General features: G+C 34.4%; 1 protein-coding gene across 4 annotated transcripts in view; it reads right to left on the reverse strand.

Moving 5' to 3' along the window:
• Nucleotides 1-24,856, reverse strand: part of LOC123876796 — a 354,107-nt gene that overhangs the window by 289,189 nt on the left and 40,062 nt on the right. For 2 of the 4 annotated variants that reach the window (XM_045923150.1, XM_045923146.1), the window contains exon 1: nt 6,658-7,088. The exons of the other annotated variants lie outside the window; for them this stretch is intronic. The gene's annotated coding sequence lies outside the window, so the exon portion shown is untranslated. Of the gene's footprint in view, nt 1-6,657; nt 7,089-24,856 lie in introns of those variants that run through there. 4 annotated transcript variants of the gene reach the window in all.

The raw sequence follows: 24,856 nt of genomic DNA on the forward strand, positions 1-24,856 counted from the left end.
GCGGCATCCTGCATTACGCAAGTCAGGTTAATAAAGTAATTAGTATGAAAAATCTTTCGTCTCGCTCTAAGAATTGTTACGACGAATTTACTAACTAGTCCACGCTGTTCGGTTTATTTGTTTAACCTGTAACTTTGGTGCCGTTCAATTAGCTAATATGTATTAGCTGTAATGAAATTCTATTCTTAGATTTGCAAGATTATCATCAGGTTTCGTCAGTGATTGATAAACGTAACGATTTTGCGAATCAATATTCTGATTAAATACTTTCAAGATTTTAATTGAGTGGACAGTAAGATATTCTGCGTCCTAGATCGATACGCATTCCACACTATCGTTTTGCAGGATTGCTAATGTTCCATAATCGATTACACAAGTAAAGTTTTTTTGCAGTTACCTACACTTATAACGTTTTATTCCATTTTATTTACACAATATAATATTATGAATTTCGTAATATGAATCTAACACTTCTTTCCCTATTCGTGTTTAATGTTGAAATGCATCATTAAATCAATCGTTAATATTACTGTGTTATACTTTCCTTTTGTCTTCTATTTACTTAAAGCTTATCTGAAATTGAATTAACAGTGATAATATTTACATTAGTATAAATTGTTTTCTCACTGAGGTCTACAGGAAACAATTGAAATTCATTGTCTCGGTCTGGGAAAGTAGTTCATTATGAAAACACTGGTAAAAGTTTCAAGTTTGTATTAGTTTACAATCTTAGTTAATTAAAGCACCTGAATTTATGAATACTATTAGGGAATTTTAGTTTATTAAAAGCCGAATTTATAAGTGTTCCGTTTTTTGCCATTTGGCTACGGAACCCTAAAAACCAGCTGACCCGGCTTCGTTTGAGAGGAATTTTGCGTAATGTATCCCCTATTCCCTCAATTTTGTTTCTGATAACTTTTTCATAACAATAAACAAACAAAAAGGAATTACGCATATCCATCGTTTAAATCGTGAGCGATCTCGAGTGTAAACTCAAAAATCCCATAGAAAAAAAGATTTCCAGTTTTTCCCAATTTGCAAAATTTTTCTTTTCCAACTTTTCTTTCCATTAAAACTTATACATATTACAAAGATTTAAAACAAAAGCTTTATCTGTCCAGCCGTTCTCAAGTGATACGCTTACTAACAAACAGCGTTTCATTTTTAATAGATTCTAGATCCTAGATAGACCCTGATGAGTAAGAGTGTTATAAATAACCTCAACGCCATTCAAGTTGTAGTACAAAGGAAAGTTGTTGTCAAACCTAAGACAGATCACGATCCTTTACTCAGTTCGTGACGAAGGGTCAAGGTGCGGATACAAATAACTGACAAACGTGGGGGGTCGATAAACATACTACAATTAGATGAACCTTTCACGTTTGTTAATATTTAGACTTGTTAACCATTCCATCCATACTATCCATAATTTATAAATGCGAAAGTGTTTCTGTCTGTCTGCTAGCTTTTCACGACCTAACAGTTTAAGCGATTTTGATGGGTACAGAGTTAGCTTTTATCCCGGGGACGGACAAAGGCTACTTTTTATCCCGGAAAATTAAAGAGTACCCACAAGGTTTTTAAAAAACAAATCGAACAAATGAAGTCACGGATATCATCTAGTTACTAATATTAATAAAACAGATATTATCACATCATCATTAGCAACCCATCGCCGGCTCACTACTGAGCACGAGTCTCTTCTCATAATGAGAAAGTTTTGGTTATAGTCTACCACGCTGGCCAAGTGCGGATTAGCAGACTTTACACACCTTTGAGAACATTATGGAAAACTCAAAACTCACAATGTTTTTCTTCACCGTTAAAGCATGAAACGTTCATAGCTCCAAAAAGTTAAAGATGCCTGCCCGGGATCGAACTCCTAACCTCCCGAAAGAGACGTCTTAACTAAGCTAAAATAGAAATGAGTGGATGTAATATTAGGTATATATCTAAAATTAGCCAATTAATAACATATAATATTATGTCTATTATAATATTTTGAATCCACAATATAAGATGGAGCTTTATTTAATGCGCAAACACCTTAGATGAATTAACCACAAACACTTAAACATTACTGAAACACTTAAATCAACTCAATTTATATACCTCGAATAGAAGAATATTAAAGTTTATAGTCTTACAAATTAAAATAACTTTATTCATAATATCAGCATGAATAAATACGTGATGCTATTAATATGGTAATAATAACACAGGCATTTACTGAGCACTACCAAGTTTAAAACGTTAATAGTAATTTAAATATCAATATGAGGTGAAAAATAATGAATTGCTAGCTTGTATTGAATTTACAGCATGAAGAGAACTTGTAAAATCTACGACACAAATCACGATAGCTTACAGAGTTCGTGAAGTTCAAGGTATGGATGTAAATAACTGACAAGCTCGTGGGTCGACAAACAGCCTGCTCAGGTCAGCCTTTCAAGCTACTTATTAACATAAATTTAAATCTCCCCATCCTTACACTTCTATAAACATCGGTGTGAGTTAAGAATCTACTAATGGCGTTGTTAAATCTGATACGACGTAACTTTGTGGAAGGAAACATATTTAGATAGCTCCTGAAATCCTTGTATAAGGGCGCCTTCAAATTAGCCGCAAAGTGACGCGTGGAGGCAGCTCGGCTGCCGTGCTGCGGCCGCGCTGCATTGTTAATCCATATAAATAACAAGTGTAAATTAAAAATTTATAACACCCCCGACAAGTGAAGGTTACAGTAACTAGAAAAGAGCTGCTAACTTTCAAACGACTGAACCGATTTTCTTGGATTCTAGCTAAGAACACTCTCGATCATGCCAACTTTCAAACAATAAAGACTAAATTAAAATCGGTTTATTAGTTTAGGAGCTACGATGCCACAGACAGATACACAGATACACACGTCAAACTTATAACGCCCCTCTTTTTGGGTTGGGGGTTGAAAACGCGCGACTGTAGCACTACACCCGCGCTGCGGTTCAACGATCGACATTATATAATATGCGGTTGCAGCCGCGCTGCCTCTGCGCAGCACTTTGCGGCAAATATGAATGCGCTCTTAGTTTCAAGTTAATAATCATGACACCGTAGTTTGCGAAATAAATAGGCCGTCCATATATAATGACAGTTCCTTAAACGCCGATGTCACGGTTGTTAATTTGAAAACTTAGACCATTTATAACGGAGGAACCACCTAAATCAAATTCCTATTTCAAATCAAGCAAACGATTTATCACACTTCACATCACACTAATATTATAAAGGCGAAAGTTTGTGTGTATGTGTGTGTATGTTTGTTACTCCTTCACGCAAAAACTATTGAACGGATTGGGCTGAAATTACGCAAAAACTATTGAATTAGAATGGAGATAGAGTATACCCTGGATTAGCACGTAGGCTACGTTTTGTCCCGGAAAATCAAAGAGTTCCCACGGGATTTTTAAAAACCTACATCCACGCGAGCTAAATCGCGGGCATCAGCTAGTTCATTTATACATGACTGATTATATGAATAGATCGTGAACAAACAGTTACAAGTGTGAGAGGTCAGTAAATAATATGCATTTATACTATTGAAGCTATCAAAACTTTCACGATCTCACTAAACAAATTGTGCTCTTATACATCGCAAATATTGCATTTTCTTTCGAAACCATGAATCATAAAGATACGATGCAAATATTATAGATCATAATGCCATTTGAATTGTAAAATTTATACCACAAAGTGAAGGTGGTCTGAATAATGTTACTACCATTTTAGTTATAAGTAGTATGAAGGAAAGTTGTGGCCTAACCAAAACAGAGATCAAGATAGTTTACACTGGAGAGTTGTCCATTACTAGAGCCAGTGATGTTTCGTAAAATTGCGTAAAATTGCATAGATAAATTGAGCCAGACTCGCCTAAATTCTGAATGTCAATTATATCGCCATATTTATTATGAGACAACTCGATCTGTAATGCCACCATACGTGCATAGGTAACACTAAAGGTTTTGAGAATAGACAACTAATAATAATTTAAATAACCATACGTATTCGATTAGTAGAATCTATTAAAGAATTATGAAATTTAAGAAGTAAATCTACTAAAACTATGCTCCTGAGAAAAGCATATTATACTATCGAAGATTAAGTAAATGATAAAAGAGCGTGAATTTGACCTGCAGCTCGCTTCAGCAATGCGCGGGACTTTAATTATTTGTATACATGGCATAATATTGTATATCAAATCTTTGAAAAGAGCAACCGCCGAGTTTCTTGCTGGTTCTTCTCGGTAGGAAAAGCATTCCGAACTAGTGGTAAATGCTCTTGATGATTCAAAAGTAGTTGTAAGTCTAATTGAATAAAAATATTTTGATTTTGAATTTGAGTAGAACTTTCAAAATTACCTTCGTTTTGTTTACGTAAAAATGTTTATCAGATCAAAGTTTACGTTTTCGTACCTAATGGGTGAGAGCGCTCTTTTGACGCTTGCGGTAAATTTGCTTCTCCAAGTACTATTAAACTCAATGGTTTAAACAGCTCGGCGCTCGTGACAAAGGCCAAAGGGCGGATAGAAATAATTGACAAGGTAGAACTTTATAATGTCGATAAATTTTAGTTTACCTTTTCAGATTACAAGCCCTTCATAAATCTTACTTTCTTGGTAGTATCCCTTGAAATAAACTTAATCATTGCTGCCAAGTTGGACTTTCTTAGGCCAGGAACAAGTCGGGCAGAAAATAGCGCCCAGATAAATACTTGCTGATCTCACTCGAATTTGTCATATGGAACAGCTACAAGAACGGTATCTATATCTGTACGGACATTATAAATTAAAAATTTATAACACCCCCGACAAATGAAGGTTACAGTAACTAGCAAAGAGCTGATAACTTTCAAACGGCTGAACCGATTTTCTTGGATTACAGCTAAGAACACTCTCGATCAAGCCACCTTTAAAACAAAAAAAAAACAAAATTAAAATCGGTTCATTACGATGCCACAGACAGATACACAGATACACACGTTAAACTTATAACACCACTCTTTTTGGGTCGGGGGTTAAAAACATCTACGAGAATTTTCATTCCCAGTAAATTAGTTCTTGATGAACCAAATTCAAAATCGTAGTTAAAATTGCAAGTTTAACGTATTAATTACGTTATTATATACGTATTAGTTTAACGTAATTTAAGTAAATCAAAAGTTTTTTTTTTTAGTTAGTATTTTTCTGTTACTGAGCCTTGAAAATGTAACAGATATTTATATAGACAAGCAGACTGTTTAGCATTTATCATAATATTAGTTAAGTAAATATTATATAAGTTACATTAATATAAGTAATTAAGTATGGAATGTGCATTTTGAAATTGAAATAGAGCGAAATAAGTAGAGCGATAAGATAAAACGTGGAGTTATTTATAAACAGAAAAACGTTTTCACGTCTCATTTAAAGCACAATCGAAGACTAATTAATATAACCAACTGGAAACTATTTCATACCAAATATCTTCAGATGAATTGATCAGATAAAGTCAGTAGGGAAGGTTTATTTTTAAAAAGTTGCAGTTTATTTTAAGTAATTTAGTAAAAAATATTAAAGTAGGTACCCGTAGGTACCTAATAGTTATTGATGTGAAATAGTATGATAAGGAAAAATGTAACTTCGATAAGTTCCGATAACAATGTCGTAAGCATAAAAAGCGGTAAATATCACGTCGATAAACAGGTATGAAGTTTAAAACACAAATAACTTCTAGCAGACGATTGAAAGATACCTACTCAAGTAATAGATAGAATAAAATATAATCTAGAACCGGTATTTAAGGAATCTTGAAATATTTTATACTAGGTAGGTGCCTATATTAAGAAAATAGATGCAAACGATGATAAGATAAAGATTTTCATTAAAACAAATATAGGCCTCATAAGTACAACCTTCGCAGAGGAGATAAGTTGCGGTACACATAGATTAAAAAGTGAACGGAAATCACAAGTTCCAGTTTTGAACATTTCGCATACAATGCCGGTCCTACTTGCAAGCCGTCGATTCGCAATTAATAAATACTCTGACCCACTCTCAAGTACAAAACTGTGCACTGTCCGATCGTTTTTTTTTTATTATCTTAATTATTAATAGGTATATGTTTAATGCTTTTACGACCACCAGTTTTTAAATCATTTACAAGCCTGCTTTTTGTTAAGTAAATCGTTATTTTCGTTTTCAATTCAATGTCATCACCACCACACAAATCATTTCGTTTTACTACGTACTATTTATAGTTTTACATCACTTTCTTTTTCTTTCTTACTTTATTTATAATCGTCGTGACTTTTTGTGAAAAAATTACTTTACGATTTCAAATTTGAATTTGCTGATACGTTTTAAACTAATACTTATATAGATTTTGGCACTCAAGCAGGCTTTACTCATCCTTGGTATCATTGAATAACAATAACGAAATACCTACGCGATAACCTTTGTTTTCTTGTTGGAATTCTTGCAATCTTGTTTGAGAACCTCGACGAAGGTTTCTCTTATTTTATTATTTTGGTATTCAAAACATAGCTTGTCCTTGTTAGTCTTATTAATTTAAGCGATAAGAATAATGATCTTGCAAAAATAAACCTAATAAGAACTTGATAATAACAGATAATATAACATACCATATAACAAGTAAGAGTGGGCTATACGATCTGTGAAATAAGTGCTCCAGATGAATAAGCCCAATCACGAGAAGAACTCTTTGTTATTTGATCAGTTTAACTTAGCAAACTTAGCACTTCCACAAACTCATTGCTCACATTCCACTGCACTGAATAGACACTATGCTCGCGAATACCACAGGGCAGGAAGAGCTGCACACGTTTCCTCACAGACGTTAAGACACAACTTAACAAAATGAAGTCTCCTTGAAATCGCAATACGAAATATGGATGGTCTAACAGACACGCGCCGTTCAAAAACGACAGTTAAACCGACATTACCGGTACAAAACGTTCCAAATTCGTTTCGGCAAGTCGATTATTTATTCGTAAAGCGCGAAGGTAAACATACGAGTGAGCTGCGCGGGCTGCGCGAGCAAACTGAGGCGCCACGGTGCCCGATTATGCGACGCGAAGCATCTAACTGAACGATGTGGACTTCAAACTTTTACACCGACAAAACGAAAAACCTCCACGCTGGAAAGTAGCTTGGTTTGTAGTAAATGTCTATTTAAATTGTCAGGATAACTAAGTTGCGATTAAGCTCACAGTTACATACATGGACAAGTCACCTGGGCAAGGCTTACAAGAAATGGCAATCATATAGATACGCAACGATTACGCATGCTTGATCGAATCGGTTGATGCATGAGTCCTGTTGATATTGACCGCGGCAGAGAGTGCAATAACAACATTAACCACATTATTTATTCACGATTCCGAAGATTTATACATCCATATATCCAACGAGAGAAAACCAATTGAAAACCATCATTAGCACAGTAGAGAATATTACCTAGGTATACGACTGTTAAACACGTACGCAGAAGGAGCAATAACTTTACATGATCTTACAGATTTACTTCTATGTTATAATTAATGTTAACGAGAAAATTAATTAAGAGCCATCATTAGTAGAATAGAAAACACGCTTATTCAATTACATAGAAAGAACAATAACAGCATTAACAACGTACATTATGATGATACAGATGTAAATATACTTTAATGTAGTGTTAATAAGAGACAATTTATTGAAAACTATAATGAGTAGTATAGAGAACTCGCTTGTTACCATTTACCTATTCAATTAACAGCTTATTATATCCGATTACAGAAAATCGTTTAAAACTATTACGAAGCCCCTCCCTATAATGCAACTTAATCTTGAAACAGATTATTAATACTGGCAGTATATTAACTGACGACCTATTGCTGCAGTGCTGATCCCAAGGCAGAATTAATGGCTACTAAATAACAGCAGTATCTTTAAGTCAATATTGAAAATGAATCTTAGAATTCAAGTTTTCCAATTAACGCAGAGTATCCAAGTGGGATATCAAGGGTGTATCAAGCGATTAACTTAGTTAAAGTACATTTATCCACGTCGGCAACCCAATAGGCGACTTAGCTTAACTACTCATTTAAGCTTTAACTTTCACATGAGGATATCTTTAGAGAAAAACCAGTGCCTTTGTAGCACAAGTTTGTAGTTACCTTAAATCATCGCAATGTTAATGATTCCTAAAATAGTTGTCCAATGATGCATTGAAAGATTTTTTGATCCATACCTGCTTAGGAGATATAGAGATTAGAGATTAATTCTATATGCACTTTGTAAATTCAATGAAGCTAATCTATAATTATTTATTAACCAATGCATGAATATTAAATACAAAGTGTATTCCAGAGTAGTTATTTTCCATGCAAATTAATATCCATAGTTCAAAAGCTGCAGTTACTGATAGTGTGTTCCGTTTGACTAGCTGAGCATAAACTTCTTTAGTTATAGGAAATCAGATACAAAGTTGTTGTTCTTGAATGTTTACTTTACTAAAGCCATCGATGTATATGGATGGGCCCTTCGAAGATAAAAAACGCGCTCAAAAAGTCAATAGAATTTGCAAAAGTCTCTTGACTTTGTCAATGACGATGACGTAAGATTCGAGCGTATTTTTGCGGACGGAATTGTATGGGAAAGGCTAATCCATATACATCGATGACTAAAGCCTAATTGTACAAGGACAGTTTAACTGATTTAGTTCAATTTTGTAATTCTGTCACTTTTGTGACAAGTGAGCATAATGCGGTTGCCAAAATGTGACAACATTAAAAAAATTACCTAACCTAAATTAGACAAAGGTGATTCTTATTTAGTCTTCACCCGTAATAATAACTTGGTGATACATATTTAAATTAACTCTTTAACTTGGTTCCTCCTTCACCTTTCTACCATCGTACTGCAAGGCATCGTCAAGGTCTGCATCCGTACGTAGTCGAAATTCCTCGGACACGTACGAAGCGATTTGCTTCCTCGTTTCTAATTCGAACCGCTAGGATATGTTTTCATTTCATTTTCCCTCCCACTTTTAATATGGGTACCTTCAAGTCAAGAGTGAATAGGCAACTTCTAGGCAAGCGCACTCCATCTTAGGCTGCATCATCACTTGCTAACAAGTCTGATTGCAGCCAAGCGCTAGTCTATAAAATTAAGAAAAAAAAACGTTTCGTTCATAAAATTTCATCACATGTACACGATTTTGTTATGGAATAATTTAATATTCCTATAATTTTTTTATATTTTTGTACTCTCCATGTATTTTTTGTAAATAGACGCATGTCCAAGTAATTTACGCAAAAGCTCTTGAAAGCAACGCCAGATAAACCTATCATTATAACATCGGCGGTGTCCATTCTCTATTCCAGCCGATTCGTCACGCACACCAGGATACCTGCAATGTGCTCGTATTATGAGAGAATATATTACTGCTACTCTAAGAGCTAGAGTGCTCGATTCAATCCTCATCAGAATTTAATCTTCAATTTTTAAATCGGGTGCTATATTTGAGCAAAGATATGCAAACGTGTTTGTAAACTTTTGAATCCTCAAGCGCTCATGTACTCAAATATTTGTAAATATGTTTGTGGCGCCACAAATATCTTATCAATGATAAATAATGGACAGAGATACCTTGGATCTAAAAGATCATCAGCATTTAATTTTCAATTTTAAATCGGGTGCCATATTTGTAAAGTTTTGAATCCTCAATTCTTTGCAAGTATGTATGTGGCGCTACACATCTTACGAATGCGGAATTAGGCACAGATAGCTTGCACCCTGGAGATGGATATAGAAAATTCATACAAACGGAAGTTTTGAAACAACTAAAATCCATGTAGACCAAGTCACAGGCATCAGCTGACATAAAATCTTATGCTAGCTTAAATACTCGTAAGAACAAAAATACGATAGGCATCATACTAACTTTAATTTAACTTCCTCTTTTGTCTTCGGAAGTAGCAGAATTGTAGTATGAGAATATTCTAATGAGCTGCACAGTCATACTTTAGATGTAATCAGTAAGTATAGAATGATAATTAGAAAATGCGTCAGTGAAAATTCTTTACAAAGAAATCGGGCATAATATAATCAATGTGAATGTGTCTATCACTAGCTCTATGTCTATAGGTTGATGATTTTCTTCAATTACAGTAACCTGTAGCTCGATTGCAGTAGAATGACAGCTACAATGTCACGATCGCAATCACCTCTGATTGGTTGACGCTCGCTGACTATTGGCTACAATGCATTGTTGCAGCAAGAATAGCATTTTAGCCAATAACAACAATGGCGATGCGGTCATAGAACAAGTCTAATTAAGGAGTTTGCATGTAAAAGACGGAAAATGTGAATGTGTCAGTCACTAGCTCTGTGTCTTTATGTTGATGATTTTCATTTACACCAACCGTAACCTGGTTGCGGTCGCAGAACAAGTCTAATTAAGGAGTTCGCATGTTAAAGACGGAAAATGTGAATGTGTCAGTCACTAGCTCTGTGTCTTTATGTTGATGATTTTCATTTACACCAACCGTAACCTGGTTGCGGTCGCAGAACAAGTCTAATTAAGGAGTTTGCATGTAAAAGACCCTATTGCTGCGGAAACTGGATTCCTGTATCCATGAGAATCGTTAGGCTAGAGTGCTTTTATCTCCATTATAAAACAATAAGTCTAGGATGAAATGTTATATTCCTGGGAAAATGAAGATGCAAAGAAATACATTGACAATTTGAAAAACGAATCAAGGCTCTGCACAATATAGAGATAATAAAATATTGAAACTAGTTTTTGTCTAATCTATTATTATTAAGATTACCTAATTAATGTTGCAAGGGCATAATACACACGATTAACACGATCCAGTAAGAAAAAGTATGATTTATAACGACCTGCGCAGACGAGACGAGGGACTATATTATAGCCTCAATAACTCAATGGTTAAGGAGCGGACTGAAATCCGAAAGGTTGGCGGTTCTAATACCACCCGTCGCACTATTGTTGTACCCACTCCTAGCACAAGCTTTACGCTTAGTTGGAGGGAAAACGGGAATATTAGTCATGACTAACATGATTAATATTCTTTTTTAGACGAGGGACTATTATATATCCGCAGAGGGCAAAAACGAGTCACTAAAAACTGCATTGCATAACACACACGATGGGCTAATAGACAATAGTACCAGTAAGCACCGTAGTAAAAGATGAGGGACATTATGTCTTCTGCGGACAATACTCCCTCGTCTGCACAGGCCCTAAGACTCAGAAGTAAAGAATGAATTGAATCATCAACTGTGATGGGAATATCTGCAATTACAAAGAGTGACTCGCCCAATCAAATTGAAACCCAAATACCAATTGTAATCGACGGCTTGATTCGATCGACGGGAAACAGGATAATGATGCACTTGTTATCACTAATAACAAGTATTCATCTAATTTCTATAGTATTAATAAACTTTTAGTAGTTATCCCTTTCGTAATCTGAGTTTCTTGCTAGCTCCTACTCAGTGCAATCTACACATCAATTTTTCTACAGTGAACTTGAAAAGATACACTAGGGCATCTGAAAACTTGAAAAAAATGGTTAGTATTTGTAACCAAATTATTAAAACAAAACAACGCCAACAATAAAATGATATGACAATGATAACAAGATATTTATTTGATACGCGATTTGTGTCATTAGAATTTTTTATGTACAAAAACTAACTTTGATGCTAGTGATAAGGTACTGAGGTACTCAACTACTCAGGGATCACATGCCCTTAGGCGACACCAGACATGTACTCGTCGCAATGAACGACGGACTCCTATAATTACTACACTGCACCGAGAATCAAGATTCTCTTACATGTAAGTCATGAATTTACAACCCAACGACTGTCTGCTATGCATTCTAAGGCCTATCGTTAATTATGTGGACAGTGAATAACATTACTATGCGTCTAATGAATTTCAAAGGAGCTCCTATTAGAATTTTGTCAGGAAAGCAGATGTTACAATCTTGAACGTTGAAGACTGTTTTTGACTTCTTTTTAATGTTTTTACTGTTCGTTTCCAAAAGAGTATCACACTAATATTATAAAGGAGAAAGATTGTATGTGTGTGTGTGTGTGTGTGTGTGTGTGTGTGTGTGTATGTATGTTTGTTACTCCTTCACGCAAAAACTACTGGACAGATTGGGCTGAAATTTAGAATGGAGATAGATTATACCCTGGATTAGCACATAGGCTACTTTTTATCCCGGAAAATCAAAGAGTTCCCACGGGAATTTTAAAAAACCCACATCCACGCGAACGAAGTCGCGGGCATCAGCTAGTCTACTATAGTATAAGAATAATAATAGTTATTAGAGTACTAGCTGATGCCCGCGACTTCGTTCGCGTGGATGTAGGTTTTTGTTTAAAAATCCCGGGAACTCTTTGATTTTCCGGGATAAAAAGTAGCCTATGTGCTAATCCAGGGTATAATCTATCTCCATTCTGAATTTCAGCCCAATCCGTCCAGTAGTTTTTGCGTGAAGGAGTAACAAACACACACACAAACACACACACATACAAACTTTCGCCTTTATAATATTAGTGTGATAGTGTGACTAGTGTGATAAGAATAAGCGAATAACCTATTCTACAGAGTTATGAGTGTCATAAAAATACAAGAGATCCTCAAATTACGAAGTACAGAAGAATATGCAAAAATGATTTTGAATATTTAAGACTGTATTATCAAAAATACAACACATATTCAAACAGTTCGAATTGGCTTTGAAAAAGTAGTAGCTGATGCAAAAGCGTCTTAGAATTTTTATTTAAAAGACTTGAATAAAGCATTAGATATTGAAGACCATGTCTTTCACATCATAAAATCCGAAAACGACAAAGGTTGGCCAATTGAAGACGTGCAGATAGCTAAGGTAACTAACCCAAGATCAAAATAATGGCTGAACGGCAACAAATAGCTGTATCGTGATGTTCCAAACCGTTAAACAACTCACGTGAGGAGCATAAACGCTTCCGTATAAAGGAATTCGATGGAACTCTTCAACATTGAGCCTCGATAGCTCAACGGTTGAGGAGCGGACTAAATTCCTAAAAGTCGGCGGTTCAAACCCAACCAGTTGCACTATTGTTGTACCCACTCCTGGCACAAGCTTTACGCTTAATTGGAGGGGAAAGGGGAGTATTAGTCATGATTAGCATGGCTAATATTTTTATTAACAAAAAATTGTGTCTAGCTAATGCCACTAAAATATCGATTACCTATATCTATGGTAGAAAGGCAGCTAAATACAAATATTTTTATCAGACGAAGTCGCGTACAACAGCTAGCCCCGAATACAAAGGTGATGATGTTATTTCTAGATCTAATAAAAAAGAAGAGTAGCATACGCATCTTAAAACTGTGTCAATTAAAAATATCCATCAAATAAATGAATGTACCTAGTACTTGTCTGTACTATTCCAAATATAGTATGCAAGATGCAAGAGCCTGGGCAGATGTCATTAATTGTGAGTTACGAGGCATCTGCAACCGGTGCTATTTATTGGCTAGCAAGTTGTTCGATCGCATATTAAACCTGTGTTTTCTATACCTACCTAAATAGTGTGTGTATTCTCTACATAGTGTACAAGTGTAAATTGTAACACCCCCGACAAGTGAAGGTTACAGTAACTAGAAAAGAGCTGATAAAATTTTCAAACGGCTGAACTGATTTTCTTGGATTATAGCTAAGAACACTCTCGATCAAGCTACCTTTCAAACAAAAAAAAAAACTAAATTACAATCGGTTTATTAGTTTAGGAGCTACGATGCCACAGACAGATACACAGATACACACGTCAAACATATAACACCCCTCTTTTTGGGTCGGGGGTTAAAAACAAAGTCTAGTCTAAAACAAAGTACGAACTCTGTACGCTACAGGATCTTGTAAACTACGCAACGGATTTTAATGCGGTTTTCATCAATATAGTGATTTAACATGAAGGTTCATTCATACGTATATTTTAATATGAAATTAAATTAAGTCAAGTACGGCACATGCGGTTTTTAAGAGAAGTGTATTCGGAGCACGCTCAAGCATCCTCCTCTCTTATGTGCTATCTATTTATTGAGTAGCATAATTTAAGCCAATGCTCATTTCGTATAAAACAGTTGCGTTTATATTAAATTGTATTAAATATAAACCATCTATACCTATTCGTGGAATTCCATTTATGGAATACTTTATTATACACCTGGCAATAATAAATAGTTTTTTTGCATTATATTTACGTTTTATATGACATTGGCAACATAATGTACCGTTTGATAGAATTCATAGAGACCTTTACAAGAATTGAATAATTAATTTATGCACTTCTGTTATACTAAGTTTTAGCTTGTTAATAAATAACTAGCGTTTTTGGAATGACAATTAAAATATGAACTGACACAGGTGCCGTATTGCACCTTTTACATCATTAAAGTTAAAATGTCACATTTAAAATTTTACAAAAATTCACGGGATGCCTTTCGTGAATTACCTACACTTTCGAAAATACTTCGATTGCCAGAAAAAATTGAACCTTATGTAAAAATGATACGATAGGTATTGCTAGGGAAGGTGGGGTGAAGAATTGTCGACACTTATAGGCTAGCTACTTGACAGTTGAAGAATCTTCTACCAATAAAAATCGGTCAAGTGCGAGTCAGACTACAAAAGGTTCCTTACCATCGTGCAAGAAATAACACATTTTAATTTATTTTTTTAATTTTCATGGCAGCCATTTTGCAATTTTCATTATTTGTTGTTACAGGGGCAATAGAAATGCACATTCTTCGGCTTCTTACTGTCAGACATACGGACGGACGGATGGACGGACGGACAGGGGAGTCTTAGTTATAGGGTCCGTTGGTACTCTTTGGGTACAGAATCAAATTACGTTAGCCAACACGCTATACTTGCCAATTACTAGACTACGGTGACTTTTAAATTTTTTAATCAGATACAAATTAGCCCTTGACTGCAATCTCACCTGGTGGTAAGTGGCGAGTGGTAAACAAACGAGCCGCTGGATTCAAACGGTGCTTGACCGTAGCGTGTGAGTCTCTGCAAGAGACCCATGTCCAGCAGTGGACGTTCCGATTCGATGACGATGTACCTGCCTATAAAACGTAGTCGCAAGTCGTTTCTTCTTTTTAACCAACTTCAAAAAAAGGAGGAGGTTCTCAATTCGTCGGAATCTTTTTTTTTTAATTTTTTTTAAAAATCCGAATATCTATGATCACATACTACACACATTAGGTACATTACATTAGAGATCTCTTATAGAGATAAGTACTTCCCTGTCCACTTGTTCTTTCTTTTTCGCTTTATTTTTACAACTTTCTGGTACAAATAAACATAAAACATCGGGCTCCAACACTTCGGATCGCTTGTAATTATATTTCCGGCCAAACGTGATAAGACTTTTAATTAACACGTAAGTACACTTTTTGCTACCCAATAGATAAAAAAACTTCCTCTTCTAATAGAGACGCTTAACATAAAAATGTCTCGGTACAGTCGAAGCAGGTTTCAGAGCTACAAGGTTAACAACTCATTAGAGCTAGTCGTTATCTAAAAACCGGCCAAGTGCGAGACAGACTCGCGCACCGAGGGTTCTGTACTCGGGTATTTTTTTTCGACATTATGGACGATAAATCAAAAACTATTATGCATAAAAAAATACAAAAATCTGTTTTAGAATGTACTGGTAAAGCCCTTTCATATGATATGCCACTTGGTATAGTTATCTTACTTTGAAAATTAAAAATACTAATTAGTTGTAACCACAAATTCACGGGTTTCAGATTTTTTTCTTTACTTGTGCTATAAGACCTAGCTACCCGCCAAATTTCATGATTCTAATCTCAATGGAAAGTACCCAATAGGTTTTCTTGACAGACACGACAGACGGTCTGACGGACAGACAGACAGACAACGAAGTGATCCTATGAGTGTTCCTTTTTTCCTTCTGAGGTACGGAACCCTAAAAAAAATATTTTATAACACTTGGCCACTTAATTACAGTCAGTTACTGAAACAGCTTTTGCAAAATATCTAATGCAATCGAAATCGTGATAACAATACCAGTGTAAAATTGCTCAATACGAAAACAATCATTAGCTGTTATGATGTTTTATTTATTAATATTTATGGCTACATAGCAAGATATTTATGTAGGAACCATAAAGTAAAATGATATGTAGCTATCAGGTTTCTTTATAATATAAACAAATACAAGTTATGTTAACGGAATAGATAAAGTTGGCTTATTCCCTTTATCCAACCTAAAGCAGCCACCTTATTATATTTTCTGTTCTAGGGTGTATACTCGGATTTTTTATTTCTACCAGAAATAAAGAGAAAAAGAAAGAAAAAGTGGACAGGTAAGCACTTATCTCTACAAAAGATCTCTACCCTTGGCAGTGCGAGAGGTTGTAAAGAGAATGGAATAGAACAAAGATAGAAAGTATTCATGAAAAAATCTTAAGAGATATTGTGTTATAATATACTATATACAATTATACATATTAAAATAAGTTAATATGTATATAACTAGTATGTTATAAAAATAATATACAAATACGCCGTCCGGGGTGGATGGACGGACAAGTTTCCGCGTATACACCCTAGGGTGGCTGTTTTAGGAAGGATAAAAGATAGATACCATTCTACCATTAAATTCGATGTGATATCATTTTATGAAGACCCAAGATAATTCCACTATTTTTATGATAATGCTTCTTTAGCCGTAATACTAAATTTAGAGCCAAATAATTGGAAAGCTTTTTAAGTACACAATAGTTTGCAGATGAATAGTGGTTTGACCTTAGAAAAGCACAATATAAGCAATTAAATGTATGTAGTAAAAGTATTCACAGTTTATACAAACAACCACCAAGAAACCGACAGATCAAAGCTTTTATTCAAGTTAGATTTTGAGTTCAAAGATAATTAAAACTCAACAAAGCCTTGTCATAGTAATTATCACTTTAAGTATAAAAACAGCGATCTTTCGAAATTCATTTAAGGAAGTGAACAGCGCTGAGGTCATGTAAACAGAAAACAGCGTATTGTCTGTATTAATGAGATAAAACTGATTCTATTGTATATTTCTTTATACTTACGACTAGTGACTAACCGTAGTAAAGTATTGGACAAAGCATTAAAAACTACAATCAAAGACATATAATAAATATTAGAAAATAGAAATATATACAATAAACACCTATGTACGATTTAAAAAATTAATTGTCATATAATAAATATAAGTAACTCATTAATACATTTCAAGTGATAACTCAGGGCATATCAATCATGTAACCCGAGATGCTGAAGTTAGAAATAAAAACAATTTGTTAATGTATGCAAATTTTACGACACCTTAATCGCAGTACACAGCGATATAAAATGTTCCACTAGACAGGGCGTTCATGGTAACATGTTCCAACGAACATCAGTGTCCGCACTTCTGTCAAGTTTAGACGCAGACCATTTTTACATACATAGATAAATATTAGGAAGAATCGAAATTTAAGGCTGAATGTGGTGGTGACCTTTGCCTCATTTGTTTGGTTGTTTTAAAGGTCTAAAACGTATGTAAAAAATAATTAAAACTGTAAAGAGTTCGTTATCCTGATTCCCATAGACAAATCCCCTGATATACCCAATAGATAAGTTAAAGCAGACTAAGGTACTAAAGCTACCTATGTGATAATAATTGGAAAATATCGCGCAGGTTTAATTTTACAAACGGACTGCGTTCAAAGCGGATCAGATCACGGTATTGACAGGAACCAGGAATGGACACCGATTTTCGTTGAAACATCGTGTTAACTAGAAGCGCCCAATCTATTGGGACATTTATATTCACAACTCCGCTCCTGAGTAACAATACCTACTGTTGCAATCAAATCTTTCGCAAAGCGCACTGAAAGTTTCTTATTGTTTATAACATGACAATACTTAGGACCACCTATCATTTTCCATTCAAGGGTACCTTAGAAGCATATCTAAAATCAAATGAAAGGTCAAAATATGCTATGGCACAGTCGTTTCATAATGCGTCGTCAAACATTTATTGAAATCTGATCATGATATAGAACCTTCAAGGTTTTGTCTTGTATTACCTACACGCTTTTCACAAACTTGCTTATTTGTTCGAATTTTGTTAATATAACAGTAAATATTTCTACATACTACCTTGTGAGGCGAGGCATATCCGCCGTTCATAATCTCTTTAAATATACTTAAATTAAAAAATCCAAACAGTTGTTTTTTTAACCCCCACCCAAAAAAAGGGGTGTTATAAGTTTCACGTCTGTATCTGTGTATCCGTAGTTCCTAAACTAATGAACCGATATTAATTTAGTTTTTTTTTTTTGTTTGAAAGGTGGCTTGATCGAGAGTGTTCTTAGCTATAATCCAAGAAAATCGGTTCAGCCGTTTGAAAGTCATCAGAGCTCTTTTCTAGTAACAGTAAACTTCACTTGTCGGGTGTGTTATAAATTATTACATTATATATATATTATTATATTATAACACCCCCGACGATCCAAAGTATCTGAGTTTTCCAAAACATCATTTTCAAATAAATAATTATGTATTCAGGCAACGTCCATCTTGACAGCTTGACATTTGTCTATTGACATAATATTATGAACCTAACGGTTATCCAACTTTCTTTTCTACAAGAAAACTTGAAAAGAGCTGATAACTCTTAAACGGCTGAACCAATTTTTTTAGATTATAGCTAAGAACACTCTCGATCAAGCCACCTTTCAAACAAAAAAAAACTAAATTAAAATCGGTTCATTCGTTTAGGCGCTACGATGCCACAGACAGATACACAGATACACAGATACACAGACACACAGATACACAGATACACACGTCAAACTTATAACACCCCTCTTTTTGGGTCGGGGGTTAAAAAACAACTTGATGTTATGACAATGATAATTTGAAAACAAAATGCTCGAACTGCTAACAATGCGGTTTCGCGATCTCGATCACTGACAGTTGCAACACATGCAACCTCATGACAACAATATAAGGGCATTAGGAACATGTTATGCTAATCCATGTACACAATCGGGGACAAGTGAAACTGCGAAATGTGTGCATGTTTCCACCTTGGAATGGCGAAGATAAATGAGGACGTGATAACGATCAATCATCTTGTGTTTCCATTGAAATACATAAAATCTTAGCTAGAAATTAGGCTAGAGTATGACATTATCAAACAAATGTAAAACTAAAAGCAGTAATAACGAGCCAGTTCTTACTGCATTCCAACTATTATGTACCATAGAGTGTATGAAAATTTTAACCTACTACCTAGTCTATTAATATCTTTAAGAGACTGGTTAGAGATTACTTTATGTCATACATTTAGGTATATGGTAAAAACACATACATTTGTTTAATGAAAGCTTGTTAAACGGAAGGTAAAAATGAAATAGACCGGATACAATTTTATTAAACTTAAAAGCATTCTGACATTACAAACACTTAAAATTTTAGGCAAAAGATTTTAGATTGCTTTTCAAAAATAATAATCAAATTAAGTTTTCACAAGCTTTTTAGTCGTTGACGCCAGAAACCGCAAGCGTCATTAGTGCCGAATGATTAACCATATTTGTACGGTAAAAAAACATCATTATAACAAAAGGAACCTTTACCGACACGAACTAACCTTGTATATGTAAATAAAATTATATATAGAGGTAAACATTTAATTATATATGCACCTATAGTACTTGTTGGACGAGTCATACTTGGAGTCTACGGGATTAAAGAAGACCCGTATAACCGAAATAATATGAAGTGACAATGGGCGTGGACACAGCTGGAATTACTGATGGATGTTGGGGTCTCAAAATGATGGTATTGCGACACTCACTTAAAAACGCAGGTCTAAGAGACCTCCGCGGACGATTTCAAGGAAATCGCAGAGAGCCACTAGATACAAGAACCATCTTCAGTGGAAATTCTAGCATGAGATATATTTATTATTTATATATCCAGCAATAAACGTCTATCGGGGACGCTAGAAATAAAAATACTGGGCATATGCGAGTCAGAGTCGGACACGAAGGGTTCCGAGCCATTGCACAAGAAATAACACAAATTTTTTTGTAATGTAACCACAAATTCACGGTTTTTGGAATTTTTCCTTTGTGCTATAAGACATTACAACGTGCCAAATTTCATGATTCTAGTTCAACGGGAAGTATCGCATAGATTTTGATTCCCTTGACGGATCTTGACGACAACGAAGTGATCCAATAAGGGTTCCTTTTTTTCTTAGAGGTTACGAATTCAAAAATCAATCTCAAACAATACGAAGCTAATCAACTTACACAACTCTACGTGAATCAGATTCTGATTGCGGACCTGTTACATGTGTATTACATCTTCATTCACGCGCCATTTTAGGGTGATGTGCAATTAATCAGACGGCATAATATAGAAAGCTCACAAATTCAATACAATAGGTACATGAACTAGTACAAAAGATGTTTCACTGCTTAAGCCAATTGTCCTATTGATAAAAAATATATTCCAAGGAAGGAGAGTCGAAAGTAACTATTTAATGTTTTGTGACATGTGGTAACATACTATTATGCAAGTTTTAAGACTCCTTTTGGGAATTTCAAAATGTCACTCATTCATCACGTATTGCACAATTCGCGCCATACCTACTTCAGATTCGAATTAAAGAAAATAATGATGAAAGCAAGGTTATACAAAACTGGAGTAGGTTTATACGATAGTCAATCCAAAAAATGTTCTGCTAATCACATTCATTGGGCGGTGTTACAGATAACCCGCCTGCTCGTATACTCACTATTTTCATTTTTATACATTAAAACAAACGCGGTTATTACGCGGTCAAGCGCGAGTCGGACTCACACACGAAAAGGTTCGCACTATCGTACAATTAATCTCAAACCAGTATAATTGCAAGTTCATGCCGTATAGCGCCATCTTGATGTGATTTAGCAAACTAATTACTTCGCAAACACAAATCTTTAATTTTTTATGATGGAACCACAACTTCATGGTTTTCGGATTTTTCCCTTTACTTGTGCTGTAAGATCAGGCTGCTTGCCCATGAATCTAGGCCAACCGGAAGTACCATATAGGTTTATTGACAGACACGACAGACAGACAGACATTGAAGTGATCCTATAGGGGTTCCTTTTTTCCTTTTGAGGTACGGAACCCGAAAAAAAGGATGTTTTATATGTACAAAATCTACAGTCATATAAATTATCCAGTGAGAGCTCCCGTTCCGTTTTAGGCGATAAAAAAATACGAAGCCACGCAGAATCTATTATTCAATTTTATGATACCACAACTGGCACGGCCCTTCTAGCGGCTCTTGTTTTGTAATCTTGTACTAGTTGAATCTCACGGTGTATGTCGTTTCCGTAATATAGCAACAAAGACATATTAACAAAATTAATATGGTTTGACTTTATTAGTTTATGTAAAGTATGACTTCAATTTAGCGCATATTACCAGTAGGAAGCAATTTAGCAGCATAACTAAGTACAAAAAAGTTAATTTTTAGCAATATTTAAAGACAATATTCATAGCTAATAAGCATAATAAGAAAGCATAGAAGAATTAATAAAGGCTTTGAAATTGAAATTGAAATTGAAGCATAATAAGAAGCTCTTCATCTCGTATTTAAATAAATTATTGAACTTCCAGATAACAAACTATATTTTTAATAAATATCTGTAACAATTTTTACGCAGTCATTACTCAACATTACTTACCAGCTATTTCGACTTCGTCCGCGGTACAACCTATGTAATTATTAAAATCGGTTAAGTAGTTTCAGAGTTTATCTATTAAAACAAACAAATAAATCTTTCCTCTTTATAATATTATCAAAGATATTGTAATTATCATGTGCAGGGTTAGCAGATTCCCGGTATTTTACCAGGATCTACTTATTATTCGCTACTCACATTCGCGGAGTAACGTACTCTAACGTAATGTAAACTTCACACGTTTCTTTCTCTCTATTCAGTGCATCTCTAATGTTCGACAAGGTGTAAAAAGTAAAGACTGTTACGTTAACAAGCCCTTTGGCATGTAGAGTAGAATTTTGTACGCTTTCCATTTAGAAAACTTTAGGTAGGTAGGTTATACGCTTCTTACTGTTTGTCACATTCTTTATTTAGATATTTATCATCATCCATTTATAGGTACACGAATCAACCTGCATGCACGAATCCTCTACGAGTCTAGCCATAGGCATTTTCAAGAGTACGTCACCAAAGTAAATAAAAAACATCTTGAAAAGCTTGAATCACAAAAAAAAAATCTACCGTACGGATGACATTGTTGGTATTCTTTACCAACAATGTCTATAACAACAAAATACTAGATACCTACACATTTAGTAGATACTATAACTTGTCTGTTACATTTCTTAGAGGTAGCTTATATCTTATGTAAAAATATTCTCATAGTTCAACTTCTCGCAATCCTTAGCGTAACCATTTGTAAACCTAATTTCATACTCTTGTATGCTATGGAAAAGGAATGCCTTCTGAGTAGACAATGTCATAACACAGGCAATAAATTACCTATCGATACTGAGTGATCATGTTACAGCATATCATGGTCAATCTATTAATAAAAATGACGCCACAGACATCTTCTAGTATATTGTAAAGACCACAAAGCAGGTTACTTCATTCTTTGAAGACGTAAGAATGTTCGGGCATTTAAATGCTCTGGTAAGAAAAGGTACTTTTAATAGCCGTCGGTATATTGAATTAAATAACAGTCACATATAATACTGGCACAGCTAGCGAGATTGCTGCCCTAAAAGTGTCAACGATGTAACAAATTGTGTAATCTGAAAATTCTTTGAATGCTTAGAAAATAAAGCGACCATAAGGAAGACATAAAATAGCTTCTCGGTTTCACATAGACGTGTTTAAGACTGTGGAGTCTACAGATGTAACGTTGTATATTCTGTGGCGTCAATGGTAGAGTTTAGACTAAAACAAATAAAGATATAGCTAATACATTTAACTTTAATAACCTGGCTAGTCAATTAATATTAGACATGGGCGAAATTTGACTCTCATATTGATTTCAATGTTCTTTAAAACATATTTTAGTAACAATATATAAGACTGCTCAAATATGGCATGCATTGTTTGCCAACTTATTGACTCAATCTGATATGTAGTATTCAAAAAAAGGGCCAGTAAAGTAAAACCGCGTCTCAAACAATCGATAAAAATCGACCTTTAATTCAGTGATACACATCTTTTAATTTCAAAGCAAAAATATCTAAGGTCAAAAAGTTAGTCTTTACTGTTTACTACAACAGACAATTCATAATCAAATAATATTTTAAGTAGGCAAGATGCGATGCTAGGTTCAATAAATTTTGCACGCCATGCTTGGCAGGATATATGATTACCTAATTTTTAAAACGCCATGTATATAATATACAATATACCTACATGTACTATATATCCGACAAAATAAATGATTGTGATTATGATTATCATTCTTTTATTACCTAATAGAGTTGAACGCTACGGTTAGGTATACCTACAATGTTTCCTTGATGTAATCTCATTCAAGACCTATCAATTCCAATTCAGTACGATTGATTGGCGCTGCTATTTATTGTAATAAATTACGTACACTTACAACTTCTTTAGGTCACACTGTGAAATCCGATTAACCTAAATTATTATTGCTAATTAACATGCTTTTGACGCGACAATCGATAAATCACTCTATTTTCTTTACATTTATGATCAATTTATTTCATCATATTTACAAATAGCCTTAATGAGACTTAAGAAATACTATAACTTCATAAACATAACATACCGTACGAGTACCAACGATTATTCGCTATAAATAAATAATTAATTAATTAAATACACATAAATAAATAACCCCAAACTACATATTATTAATGCTAGACCTCATAAAAGAAGGAAAAGTATAATTTTAATCTGCCATCAACAGAGGAAATGGCATTCTATTACAAAATCAACAAAGGAATGACCTAAATAATATCTCGTCTCATATGATAATATTCCTAGTAATACTAATACTTTCAGTGAGAAATAAAATCTTACAGGAACAACAAATCAACAAAATACATTCATCATGCAGGAAACGCAGGAAATAAAACTTTCAAGATTAATTTTAAGTGGGGAATGCTGAAACTTTCTTAGATTTATAACTATCAATTAGCGGTCGGTTTCCGTGTCCAAACTGGTATTTCTCTTATACTAGGGATAAAAAGGGAAGTAAAAAATAGCAACATCCTAATCTCACTGTCAGTAAAACTAACTTTTTTTATCCTTTTTCTTCGTTACTAATTTTTAATAATCACACCGTCATTAAGATCAAGATTTTAATCGATATTCCGTATGAACAATTTTGCGTAATTTATTAAATAAATTAATCAGTCTTTAATCGATAGACTCATCAATTATAAAGTTTAGGCTTAGACTAGTTTCCACAAAATGTATGCGAGGAAAGCTAGAGCAATAACAACCTAAAAAAAACCGTAAATATTTCTGTTTCGAGCGAATACAAGAACTTTTCTTATTAAAGTTCACTAGGTATATAACTTCCTGTCAATAAAATAATCTCACTAATATTCTACTAATATTATAAAGGCGAAAGTTTGTGTGTATGTGTGTATGCGTATGAGTGCGTATGTTTGTTACTCCTTCACGCAAAGCAAAAACTACTAAACGGATTTGGCTGAAGTTCGGAATGGAGA

This window comes from Maniola jurtina, chromosome 22 (assembly GCF_905333055.1).
Source record: "Maniola jurtina chromosome 22, ilManJurt1.1, whole genome shotgun sequence".
NCBI classification, from domain to species: Eukaryota; Metazoa; Arthropoda; class Insecta; order Lepidoptera; family Nymphalidae; genus Maniola; species Maniola jurtina.